Genomic DNA, 10,075 nt, shown 5'->3' on the forward strand with positions numbered 1-10,075 from the left:
ATACAGTTTTTCTTGCTTGCACTGGCTACTGTAGTCTTCAATTTTCTTTTACCTTCATTCTTCCTCTGGATATAGTGACATTAAGAGGCATCCCTAGAGAATTCCTTGCGCATCTGGGTTAGTTTTTCATGCTGCCATTGTATATTCATTTGCCTTTGACAATCAGGATTAATCACTCCAAGCAAGAGAGTAATGATTTTTTGTTTGTTTGTTTGTTTCCTTTGCTTTTTGGCTCAATGGCATAAAGAGACCAAAAGGTGATAGTCTCAATTTCTACTTCAGTGGGAGCATTGCTGTATCTTCTGGAGGAAACATTTATTTTACAGTGATTAAGATCTTTGTCACAGAAAAAATTAGGTTTCAACCTATATTAGCACTCTTCCTACTTTCCTTGAAGTTGAGGTATAACCATGTGGTTGAGTTCTACCCAGTGGAAATGTGAGTAGAGATGATTTACCACAGTCAGTCTGTGGCATTTTAGAGATGGCAGTCAGACCTTGGACACTGTGTTGAGGTTGAAATGCTACAAAATGGTTGTAGCCAGTATCCTTCTGACAGAGGGTAGAGAAAAAATTATGCTGAATACTGCATGAACAAAAAATAAACCTTTGTGGAGTTAAGCCACTGACATTTGGAGATTGCTTGCTATATGACTAAAATTAATTAGCATAATTAATACAAACTCTAACCCAGCAAAGTTCAAACTTTTAGGGAAAGGAAACAAAACATTATTGAGTGGGTTATATGCTAGAGCTATAACGATTTCCATTCTTTGACTCCCAGACAAATATAGTCTAGCTGTAGGAGAAAGAACACCATATGCTGGTTTCTTATTCAGACATATTCATAGTAGCACCTGAACCTTGAATGTTTTTCTCCCAACTGGGACAGTAACTGAGTCTTCAGTGACTTATTTCAGTATTTTCTAAGACCAGCTGCATTTGGGTAATGAAGTAAATGTTAAGACCCATACGTCATATGGTATGAGAAGATTGCTTCACTTATTTTGCTGTAAAATTAGTTCCTTGAGCAGAAACAAAACTTTTTTTTATGTGTAAAACTGTAATGGCAAAGTTAGTCTATAAATGTGGGTACTAACAGGAACTTTGCAGGAAGAAAGGCAAATCCACATCAAGAACAGATCTTTTCCAGGAAGGAAAATACATTCCCTCTGTAGTGGAAGGGGTCCGATTAAATTAACTTACCTACCATGTAGTTGTCTAGTTCTGATGTTTAGCAAGAAAGTAGTAGATAATCTAGTGCAAAAATGATTGACCCAATATTATTACGCATTGGCTCTTATAAGAGATAAGTGGTTGACAAAATAATCATAAATGTCTATTGCAACTTAATTATTCTATATTTATACTAGGCAAAAGGATTGTCGGGTTTATGTCCTTGATCTATACCTTATTAACTGAGTGGCAAAAACAAACTAGCTAGTCACCAGGTCTGTTTCACTGCCTTACTAAGGCATATAGCAAGATTACTGTGCAGACTGTATTTTCTATACACGGTTGTAATATTATCTTCCATCCCCCATGCTGTCATTCAATGTAATATTGCCATTCTCCCATCTTAGAGGTAGTGTCTATTTCTCTACTCCTTTGAAATGGGGGGGAGGGGCTATGTGACCAACTGAATATAGTAGGGATGGCACTGTGTCAGTTCCAGCATATTTCTGAATTAAACAAGCAGCTTCCTCTTCTTGCCACTTGAAATGCTTGCTCTTAGGATGCTTCCTGTAGGAGAATCTCAAATTACATGAAAAGGCTGTTCACCTAGTAGGTGTTCTGGCCAACAGCCCTAGCTGAGCTACCAGCCAATATGAGTATCAATCTTCAGTTACATAAATGAAGCTTCTTGAATTTGCAGGCTGTCAGTTGTTAGCCTTCCTATGACCCAGCCAACCTCAAAGTGCATCCACAAGGGACCATACATTGAAATCGTCCAGCTTCAGTCAATTTCAGAACTATGAGAGAAAACAATTAATCTTTCTTTGGAGGATTAATATTTGGGGTGGTTTGCTATGCAGTAATAAATATTCAAAACTTCCCAACCTCCTTTCTAGTTCAGTTTTGACTCTAGCCATATGACTGTGTTCTGGCCCATGAAATGTACATTGAACATGTTAAATACTATTCCCAGCTTTGGCCCATTTAAAAAAAAAAAAATCCAGGTAATAAACCACTCTCTTTTTCTCTTTCCTTTATTGGAGGTTGATGCCCAACATGACTCTGGAAGTTATATGGTGAAGAAGTCAGAGCCTAAGTCAGCCTGGGTCCTTAAATAACTGTATGGATCTGTGATCAGCAAAACTGAGGCTTGGATTAACATGAACAAGCAATGCCTTTTTCTTGGGTAAACAACTTGTTTGGGCTCTTTTTTTTGTTGTTGTTGACCTCTTTTTTGAGGATATCATAAAAATATAATGTATAGTTGGCCATAATTAAGACTTATTAGTCACTCAATATACATTTTTACTTTTACAAAATAATGTTTAAGTTCCTCTGAGAACTTATAGTAATCGTGAAATAATCATTTCTATTTTTGAGCTCCCAAAGTACCTAGCATGGTACTTTGTATACCATAGTTCTAACTAAATGTTTTCTGATTTAATAAATAAATAAGTTAATTAATTTAAAAAACATGTCAGTTCCTAAGACAAAAATTTATTAGCAACAATGATCTCAATAGTAGAGATCCTCATTAACTATCAGTTTGAGAACTTTCATCTGGTCTGAGATATANAACTTATAGTAATCGTGAAATAATCATTTCTATTTTTGAGCTCCCAAAGTACCTAGCATGGTACTTTGTATACCATAGTTCTAACTAAATGTTTTCTGATTTAATAAATAAATAAGTTAATTAATTTAAAAAACATGTCAGTTCCTAAGACTAAAATTTATTAGCAACAATGATCTCAATAGTAGAGATCCTCATTAACTATCAGTTTGAGAACTTGCATCTGGTCTGAGATATCCTCACTTGACTACAGTTTTTCCTTTTGTGGCTTAATTTCTTCTTTTTTGTTCGTAGTAGAGAACCCCCAAGAGAGTTCATTTCTTGTTTAACCCTCTGTAAGCTAAGAACGAAAAAAAAAAAAAGATTCAATATTTTACCCTTAGCAAAAATAGTATGCTATTTCTCTCCACCAACCTAACATGTAATTAAGTAACTTGTGTACAAACAGAAATAATTTAGAGAGAGTGATTGTCATGAGAGTTGCATGGCTGGAGAGATGAACACTGCTTTGTCAAAAGAAAATCCATACAGAAGGAAAGGAGAGAATTCTAATTTAGGAAACACATCCTAGATACAAACTGCAAAAAGAAAGGTTATGTAAAGTCAGTTAGCTTAAATGATGTGTGTAGTTAAAAGAGAATGCTTTGAGACAAATAAAGAAGTACAAGATCTGGGATTTGAGAGAGATTAAACCATGAGTTACTGGAGCTTATTAAAATGACCATATGTTCACATTGATAGTACCTTAATAAACAATGTGACAAATTTTCAAACTTATAAACATTTAACAATTTAAATGATCATTTAAAGACTATAACCAATTAAAAGTACTCTATGCTCTGTATAATACAGAATTCAGCAAGAATTTTTTTTTTATTCCAGTTTAAAGTGATGGTAAAATTGCCAACAGTTTGTGGCTCCACCTGAATAAATCATTTTGGCAGTTTGTTTTACCTATAATTAGAGAAAGGAACACTTGCTCTGGACATGTGGAGCCATGTAGAAACCATTCTATATGGTGTTATCTCCTAAAATATTTTTAATTGGAAAGATACTATACAAATTTAATATATCTTCATCTCTGTTTCATAATTAACTTGAAAATGGGAGTCCATATGGCAGATGAGCAACATTTAATAAAAACAGCTGACTAGCTTGCCAGAAATGGTGACGTTATAGTGGAGAGATTTGCACATTACATAATTCATGATTTTTATGGGAGACATAGGGGTTAGTCATAAGAACTGTTTTGAGTTTTGAGTCTAACCAAGATATACCACAGTTTCAATAATGAATAACTCAGATAATATCCCCTTCTCTTCATGAGCTATAGAGCAGAGACAGTGGCTATCTAAAACATTTCATTGGGAAAAAAAATCTAAATGTGAGCAACATCCAGTCTCTAGATGGAGAATCCTGAAAGACATTATTTTCTATTCTCTATTGACTTGTAAAATCAAATTTACACATTTTCTAGTTCATAAAGTCTTTGGCAAACTAAAACTAATTAAACAAAGTGATTCATCTTTTTTAACCTCTTTTCAAAAGAACTAATAAAATACTTTATCATGAAGTTTTATATAGTGCAAATGATGCAGACCATTAACATGATAAGACTTCAGAAATAAATAAATTAAAAGTCCATGCGTGCGAAAGACACAAGGTGCTCCACTCACTACAGCTCCTTAGCGCAGGTCTAGAGTTTACAAAGTGTCAGCACTTCCGCGACTCCTGCTCCTGTTGATTACAACAACAGCATTATACAGATTCATTTTAAATTCCAACTTAAACCTAAAAATAGTGTTCTTGTTTACAACCAGATTTTTGAAAAATTGAAAACGTATTCTTTTACAATAAATTTGAGAGAGTCCAATTCCTCAGACTATTAAAAAAAGGGTTTCTCTGCCCACTTATGGTCTTAGGAAGGCAAAATTTATTTTTTTTCCTCTGGGTTTTTATTTTATTTATTTTTCAAAATAATTCAGTATTTAAAAATAGTTATATGTGTATGACGAAGAAATTAAAAAATGGCCCCTTAATCTCCATTGATGTTGTTTGAACATGGTTTAAAAATTCATACGTTACAGACAGATATAAAATGGTAATAAAAATGTTTTCTTCATCCAATCTCTTGCCAAGAAGATATTCTGTTAACATTTCTATGTGCATCTTTCAGAAGAATCTTTTTATATACATAAAAGGAATCATACTAGAGGCACTATTCTTCATCTTGCTTTTTTCATTTAAGTGCATATTATTTCCATCTTTCTATACCAGCATATACAGTCTATCCTTAGTATATGCAGGTGCCATATCCAGGGATTCAGCCAGTCCCACGTCAAAAAATATTTAAATAAATAAATAAACAGATAAATAAATAACAGCACGACATTAAAAAATATGAACAAAAAATAAAGCATAACAATTATTTACATAGCATTTGCATTGTATTAAGTATTATAAGTAATCTAGAGATGATTTAAAGTCCATGGGAGGATGAGCGTAGGTTATTTGCAAATATTATGCCATTTTATATATGGGACTTAAGCATCCTCAGATTTTAATATCCGTGGGAGTCCTGGAACCAGTCCCCTACAGATACTGAGGGACAATTCTGCATGTCTAGCAGAGTCAATGGCTACATAATCTTTAGTTGTCAACATATAATGAACAAGTACATCCATATCGATGGATTATGTATGTGGTTTATGCTTCTTTTGTTTCTGTAAATAATGACTTAATAACCATTCTCATACATATATCACACTAGCTTCTAACTAGGATGTAAACTCCTCTTACTGTGTTCGAGGACCTTATTTTCCCTTTTTAACCTCTTATTCATCAACCCAAGGGATATTTCTAGTTCATAGGTAGAATACTGTAAGTTGGTGGTAAAAAAATTTATATAATTTGTGTGAATACAAGTAAATTTCTAGCAGTGGGATCTATGTCCGTTGGTATATGCATCTTTAATTTTGATAGATAATGCCAAATTTTCTGTCAAATAGTTGGCAGCAGTAGTATTTGAAACTTTATATTTCTCCATTCTTTCACCAGTTCTAAATATTACTCAACCTTTACATGTCCCTTTTCTGTTATTTTTTTTTTTAAAGTCTTATTTTTACTAACATTCCTTAAATAACCAAGATGGAATTTTTTTCTTATGTTTGCTGAACATTTGTAACTCTTTTTTATTCTACTTCTCTGTTTCTCTGGCAGACTATTTTTTAAATGCCTTTATAAATCCACTGGGCCGGCCCGTGGCTCACTTGGGAGAGTGTGGTGCTTATAACACCAAGGCCACGGGTTCGGATACCCATATAGGGATGAACAGTTAGCTCACTTGGGAGAGCGTGGTGCTGACAACACCAAGTCAAGGGTTAAGAGCCCCGTACTGGTCATCTTTAAAAAATAATAATAATAAAAATAAAAAATAAGTAAAAATAAATCCATTGTAAGTTTAAAAAATTAGCTTTTTGTCAATCCCTTTAATGGTAAACTGTTTTTCCATGCTTCTCATTTCAGTACTTTATACAAGTTTTTTCTCTACATAGCAGTATGTTATATAAATTTTATCTTTTCTTTTTCTCCTACAGATTTTAAGATTTTTTGGGGGGGAACATATACTTATTGTGTAGTCTGCCTTTCAAAATAAATCTACTGAATTTTTTCCATTGATTAGAAATTCAGTTTGTTATAAACTATAAATAAATTTTGATGTATTTATAACCTTATTCTGTCTCAATTTTTTCTTCAGTGATATGAAATCTAGTAGGTTCAAAATACATTTATACGTGGAGCTACTAGTGTTCTCTAATTATGAATCTTATTTTTCAAGATTTTCTTGTCTACATTTACCTTTTTTTCTAAAAAAAAAAACCGAATATCATTTTTTATTCCCTCAGACATACAAAAACCAATTTGCTATTTTTATTACTACCATATTGAACTTACAGATTAATTTAGAGAGAATTAGCTCCTGTTTCTAACTATAACTTCCTGACCCAAAACAGGTTATATAGCTTTCTGATTCAATATCATATATTCTCCAAACTAGTATTCTAAAATTTTATTTAAATGTGTATTGGATATATCTAAGCAAGGTTAATTCTTAATTACACTAATTATGTTAAATTAAACTTTAACTTTTGTATTTTATTAGGAATGATATCCCCTTTCCCCTTATATTTTCTACCTGGTTATCATGTCTTCGTGTAGGAAAATTATTGATTTTTGTATTTCACACTGTAACCAGGTGTATTAGTTTCCTAAGGCTACTTAACAGATTACCCAAAATCAGAGCAACTGAAATTTATTCTCTCATAATTCAGGAGGCTGTAAGTTCAAAATGAATGCACCAGCTGGGTCGATTCCTTCAGGAGGATCTAAGGAAGAGTCTGTTCCTTGCCTGCCTGCTAACTTGTGATCACCAACAATACTTTGCATGGCTTTGCTTGTAACTGCTTCATTCCAGTCTCTGCTTCCATGATGATATGACCTTCTACCCAGTGTGTCTCTGTGTTGTCACATGGCCTTTTTATAAGGACAAGAGTTATTGGATTTAGGGCTGACCCTAACTCAGTATGACTCATCTTAACTAACTACATCTGCAAAGACCCTATTTACACATGAGGTCACTTTCTAAGGTTATGAGCAGTCATAAATTTTGATAGGACACTATTTAACCCAGTACACCAGGCACTTCACTGAAGTTTCTCTTTGTTTTTTATAGTTTATCATTTTTTCAGTTTTTTTTTTCCTGGATATACAATGATAAAAGCAAAAAATATTGTATTTTCATTTTCTAACTTGCAATGTTTATTTCCATTATTTGCATAGAGTAGATCTTCCAGAGATTGTAAAAAACAGATAGGTATAGTAAACATCCATGTCTAGTTGTTACATTAATTGAAGTTTAATATGCATCTGGGGAAATATGGAGGAAAAATAAAGCTGGATTTTCTATGTTATGCTTTATATCAACACACACACACAAATGATATATATGTGAGGGGATGGAAATGTTAATTAGCTTGATTTAATCATTCAAAAATATGTACATATATCAAAATATCACATTATACCTCATAAATATATATAATTCTTATTTTTCAATTAAAAATAATTTTTTTAGAAAGCAGAAAAGACACTAAGCAAATAATATAGTCATTATAAGTTGGTTAATATCTATGAAGATCAAATCTAGAGGAATATCACATATTAGCAAAGTTCAGCAATTTGGATTTTGATTTGGTTCATAAGGAGAACACCACTTTCATTACAGTTATAGGGAACACTAAAATTCACAACTTATCTGTAAAGATACTCAGATATAGCATGGTTGGGCTTAAGATGAGTGCTATTGTAGATGCCACTTATGCACAAATCTTGTATTTCCCTTAATACTGAAATTCTAAGCAATATTATAAAATTTTAGAGATTACCCCTTTATTGTCACTATTCTTAGCACAGTACTGGGAAAACTCTATGTACTCAATATAGGTTTGCTGTAGAAAACAGTAAGAGGATCTTTTCTGTTTCTCCATTTCTAACAAAAATCAAATAATCAATTTCAGTCAAGCATTCTCAGGAGCATAAATTGACCATAGACTCTATATGGCCCACAGCATATGCTTTTTGTTACATATTGGTTTCTGTAAAAACGTAGAGTGTAGTTTTTAAATTGCTATACTATATAAACCTCAAAGACAAAAACAAAAACAAAACCACCCACATCAATGACAGGACAGGAATCTACAAACCACTTAAGTTTTAAAGTTAATCAAGAATGGGCAAATCTTCACAAAAATATAATGGAAGATATTTAATAGATATCCAGTTCATTACAAGAAAGTCAACCAGTAGGAAGAGGAGGTTCTGACTTTATTCTTTGTAATGAAATCCTTTCTATGGCACATGTGCCTGATGTAGGTAGCACTTGTTTGCTTCTGAATCCTTGTCTTACCTTGCTTTTTCCATCAGTCTTTGAATTCCAAATACAATTTTCTTTCAATTCCTGAAACATTGTCTGCTACCTAGTGCCTTAAAGCCTGGGCAATACACCATGTTCCTCACCGCCAGCAGGCTATCTCTCTGCCTCCTCTTACCGCTGTAATTCTTGACAACCTAATTCATCAAATTTAGTTTCCATTAACAACTCCTTCCTCAGAAAGACATCTCTGACTCTGTAAACTAAGATATACCCCCTATTAGTCACTTTCAGACTACCATACACATGTTAAAATAGACTTTATTAGGATATAATTTATATTCAATAAAATGTACCCATTTTAAGGGCACAGTTCCATGAGTGTAACATCACTGAATCAACATACAGAACATTTCTATTACTGAGAAAGTTTTCCTGGTACCACTTTTCACTGAATGCTACTATCCCTGCCCCTGCCTCAAGTCTGTTCTCTGGCATTGTAAATTATAATTCTCTCTTCTAGAATTTCGTACAAATATGTCATATTTTGTCTGGCTTCTTTCACATTTTTTTGCAATTCATGCATATTTCTGTATATATCGGCAATCTGTTCCTTACTAATGCTGAAAAGTATCCCATTTTATTGACATGCCACAACTTGTCTGTTCATTCACACACAGAAAAATATATATTGTTTCCAATTTTTGTATATTATTAATAAAGTTGCTAGGAATTTTATGCACATACCTTTTTGTAGACATAGATTTTCATTTCCCTTGGACAAATTAGGATTAATGAGTCATATGTTATGTGTATTTTTAACTTTATAAGAGACTGCCAAACTGTTTTCCACAGCTGTTGGACTATTTTATGTTCTCACCATCAATATATAGAGCTCCAGTTGATATTATATACTTCTTTATCATAGGAATTAGCACAACCTATAATTATACATCTCTTGACTGCATATAAGTTTCAAAAAGGAAGACTGGTCTATTTTACTTAATCTAGCATAGTAACAGACATGTAGTAGATGCACAATAAGTATTTGTTAATATAAAATGAATTGAATATATTTATTGAACTTGTAGTTGATGTGATAATATGTTTACAAATTTAAAAAACAATAATAACCTAACCTCTTGGGTTTGATGTTTTACACAGCTGGTAACTGAAAAAAACAGGTCTTGCCTAGACATCATTTCCAAGCTAACTTGTCGCTTTAAAGGCCAATATAAGGATACAGAGTATTGTTCATGAAGGACTTCTTTCATTTTCTTTTGGCCATAAACTTCTAAACATAAATAAAACTAAAATCAACAAAGGTGTTGACTTCAAAATTATAAAGTGTTTATGAATATTTAGAGATAGTGAACTCAATTCATAAATCTGCCAGCT

Source organism: Galeopterus variegatus, unplaced genomic scaffold, assembly GCF_000696425.1.
Source record: "Galeopterus variegatus unplaced genomic scaffold, G_variegatus-3.0.2 Scaffold2750, whole genome shotgun sequence".
Lineage (NCBI taxonomy): Eukaryota > Metazoa > Chordata > Mammalia > Dermoptera > Cynocephalidae > Galeopterus > Galeopterus variegatus.